The following is a 4,708-nucleotide window of genomic DNA, read 5'->3' as shown; positions in this document are numbered from 1 at the left end:
TCTTAAGCGAGTAAAAGTCGGTATGGTTCGGTCTCCATCTCACAAATAGTTCATAGATGGTTTCTACATGCCCAAATATCATAAAACTTGTATATTGGTTTATAAATGAAGAAAACTTAAATTTTACAACAAAAAAAGTTAACTACAAGTCTTTTAAGCAAAAGTTTCGGTTTAGTTCGGTTTCCATCTCCCAACGAGTTCATAGATGGATTCCATATGCTTAATATCAAAGAACTTGTAAAAATGATTTTTGAAACTCAAATCTAGCAATAAACATGTTTAAACAACTATTTTAACAAAACTAGTAAACAAAAGTTCGGTTTCCGGTTTGGACTAGTTTCGGTTAAACCGATGTTAGTCTTATACAAACCCACACCATGGAACTTGTAAATAAGATGAACAAACTAAAGGGTTAGAAGTTAGTCATAAGTGATATGTATAATAAGTTATGTGTGTGTAAATATATATCAAGAACACGAAGTCCTCCATGAAGCCTTGCCTTATGACATTCGAAACTTAACCAACCAAAGTCGGTGAAGTAACAAATAAAGGAAACAAGGGGTGTGTATTATATATATGTTGTACCACCATATTCAAGAGTTAGTAATGTTAGATGAACAAGTTAGAATAAAAGACTATAGTTAGTTTGACTTGAGAAGTCAAAACTTCAAAAATACATAAGAAATAACAACCTTGAATCTATGGAGTTTGAGAGAGTTTTTTGGAGATGTAGCAAGAGTAAAATGAAGAAGATGGGTGTGTATATATAGGGAATGAGTGAAGGGTTGGGTATAAAGATTCTTTTATGGTTTGCATAAAAATGGGTATGTTTAAATGGTCAAACAATGCATAATATAAAAAAAACAATATTTTATATATTTTATATATTTTAAATGACAAGATCCAATATTTTATATATTTGAAATGTTCGGGTTACAAACGGGTCGGGTTTACATAACAAAAGTGACCCGAAATTGACGAATGTCACATGCGGTCAGAGAAGAAGGTCCACGCCAGCAGATCACTAACGAAATTAACATTCGTTAGTCGCGGCCCGTTAAAAAAAATAACCCCTTAGTTGGGTGTCACACCCCGGTCCAGGGCTTAGAAGTGTGACCAACAGTTGGTACCTGTTTTGTAAATATATCAGAGTAGCGGGTTCATTAAGATATTAATTTACATTATCAAAATTACTCTGGAATTAAATACCCGAGTTTCAGTTTTACAAAACAGTGATATTAATAATAAAAGGATTTATATTATTCAAAAACGAGCCATCTCGAGCGATTTTCTATGACTCTAATCCTTGTATACCATCTATTGTCATCTAATTACCTGCAAGGGTGGGAAAAAACACGTCAGCTATATGCTGGTGAAACGTTGACTCGATAAAACATTTATAACAGTCGTTAAATACAAACCTAGTTTTCTGTTTCACAAACTCAGCATGAATGCCTGTCCACTCCCGGGATTTGTACCACTGCCCTACACACATAATTCAAAGGTTCTTCGAGTACATTGCCCCTGTTCGGAGACAACCTTCCTCTAGGCTATGTAACCCTTATGGAGAACTGGTTATGACTGACTTGGTTTTGTATGCCAATTATCAGTTATGTTTGGATCCAGACACATGTGTATTTGGTTTGAGTTTCTTTTTATTATCTATTTTGTATTGTAACGATTTTAGAGATTATATCTCATGCAAACATTTATCAGACTCTTTGTAATAAACAACTAATCTATTACAAGAGTAAAATCAGTTCAGACAATAAAAGGTTAACGGTTCACCTTATATTGTCAGTTGGAAATATCAACCTCCTTGGCTTTAGTATGCTATTAACCTATATATCATAATAGGTTTGCATAAGTACCTAGTTTGTAATAACTCGGGTTTTCCAACGAACGAATTTATATCTCTTAACCCGACCCGTCCTAGGATCGGGAAAATTATCACTGAAAATAATCACGTTTATCAAGAAATTTTATTATTATTTATACTTGTTTATTTTTAATTAATGTATATTTAACTTTGGAAAATATACGTTTTTAGCCCAAAGATAAACTTTGATCCCTTATTGTTCCCATTACCAATCTCCAAGGACTAAAACGCAATTTTAGTATATTCATTTGACAACCCACTTACCCAGAACCCGTATCCATGACCCGTATACCCAAATCCGACCTGTTTAGTTTACTTGAACCTCAATTTACGATCTAAACTTGGAATTGAATCAGGGATTTGATCTCTTTTACCATAAACGGCCTAAAAAACATCAATAATTAAGAAACAAGATCGTTTATAATATGAATTGAATTATAAACCCAAACCGCCTTTAACCTAAAATCTGTTATATCACCTACGATCGATCATAGCTCAATTAATCTCTTCTACACAAGCTATATAACCCAACAACCAAAACTCCAAGCTTAATCGCATTGATGTTAGCCGTAAACCCCTGTTCGTCGACCTTGATTGCCGTCACTGTTGTTTCTAATTAACCTGAGTTCAATCGTCGTGTAAGGTAATTGAAATATTCATTCTGATCGTCGATCATCAGGAAACAAAAGCCCTAACCTTAATTGAACGAATTAAGATCGATTTGATCGATTGTATAATTAGGGTTTATATTCAAAGTTGGGTTCTGTATATAGTTAACAGGTTACAAACATAAACCAACTGACACCTTAGTCCAGTTGGCTAGGGTGTGTGTGCTAAAACGTTTGGTCCGGCTGAGGTTGCGGGTTCAAGTCCCGGCCGGCCATATAATTTTTGGTTTTTGTTATTTAATTGTTTTTAACTTATTTTAATGATTTATAAATACATTATAATTAATATTAAAAATCAAATAAACAATATTTTATCTATAAACCGACATCTTAAAGATTCAATATATCGTGTCGGCTAGTTTCGTTATGAGTTTTCGTGTGGTATATATTTATATGTATGTATATATATATACAATTCTTATTAGTAACAAATCATTATTATTTTGTTTAAAACCGACATTTATAGTGGGACTCATCGTTGTTAAAATAATTTCATCAAATTGCTCATATTTATATTAAATATGTGTGTGTGTGTGTATGTATGTATGTATGTATGTATTAGTTTTTAACAAAAACTATAATAAACGTATTAAAAGTATTAATTATATTTTTTACCGTCGAATTTCATTAATGATTTTAAGGTATAAATTTTACTATAATTACATATTTAAACGATTATTATTATAATGGATCTCAACTTGTATTTATTAAACTAACTATTTGTAAATTTGATTATACGATGAACAATGATTTTATAATTAAATAATAATAATAATAATCCTTAGAGATCGATCGTTCAATCCATAGCGTACCAAACATAATTGTAACTCGAATCATATCGAATCCCAAATTCATTTTATGTATTATATCATCTATAATTCACTCATCATATCATTTAATTAGGATTCTTGTCGGTAATTCTCGAAGATCGTGATTATCGTTTCTTGTCGTAATCATTTTCGTTTGGTTTAATCGACCAGGTGAGTTTGATCATTCCCCTTTTTTATACACTGTTTTCAAATGTTTTGGGGACATATGCGTACTTACTCATATTTTCTATGCTATATATATACTCAAAATCGCAAACATAATTATTTTGTGAATATCAGTTGAATGCTATTTGCTAATTGATACATGTTTAATTGTTTACTTGATAACGTTTCGGAGAGATCCAACATATCCCCTTTTGTATAGGGTTCTCATTAGTATGATCATATGCCAGTCTTAGTAACCGGAGCCCGATTCGCTTGGCAAAGGTAAAACGACAACCTTAGTCATTGTAATCAATGCCCGATTCGCTTGGCAACGATTTCATTGACACACACGATTTGGTTATATGCATGATTGTTATGATTCGATTGATTATTATCGCATGGTTGGTTTGTGCATTTATCATTTATCAACTGTATACATATATATGCTATTATTTAATGATTCAAAATTGGTGATCATCTCACTCAACATGTGTTGTTGACAAACTCCATTTTCTACGCATATGCAGGTTGTTTAGATTGAAGTATGGATATTTAGTCAAGACCATAGGTTATAATGAAGACGATCGTTAAATCATGTTTATAATCATTTATTTGAATTGTATTGTATTGTTGTACTTGAATATTGTGTATTATTTGAATTAAATAATTAATTAGATATTGTCACATTTTATATATGATAGTATCTTCGAGCTGTGAGCAATCGGATCACGCTCCGGCATTTCCTCCTTAGGTTGGGGTGTGACATAGTTGGTATTATTCAGCAGACTTTTAAGTCTGTTTCAGTTTCAGCAGACTCGAGGTCTGATCAGCAGACTTGAAGTCTGATTCAGTTCAGCAGACTCGAGGTCTGATCAGCAGACTCTTAGGTCTGATCTAACCTTAGTATAGTTATAGTCGTTTTATGAAAATACTTTGGATTTACATATGACGTTTGGAATAGAACGCTTTGGCCTAATAAAGGATATCACGTTGGCAAACTTCTCCAGGTAAGCAAACGGGTCCCGCGGTTGATTGGGATGTATAGGAATTGCTTTCTTAGACAAGAGAGTCTACTAATGATACCCCCATTCCAGTTACTACGTGCCCGTCAAAATAATAGTTTTGGTAACATTACTTCATGTGGAAGCAATGTCTTTGTTTTATAAAACATTACTTAGAAAATATTA

This window comes from Bidens hawaiensis, unplaced genomic scaffold (assembly GCF_021521415.1).
Source record: "Bidens hawaiensis isolate Kalapana, Puna unplaced genomic scaffold, B.hawaiensis_p1.1 tig00023629_1, whole genome shotgun sequence".
Lineage (NCBI taxonomy): Eukaryota > Viridiplantae > Streptophyta > Magnoliopsida > Asterales > Asteraceae > Bidens > Bidens hawaiensis.
Note: the sequence above shows the minus strand (reverse complement) of the source record.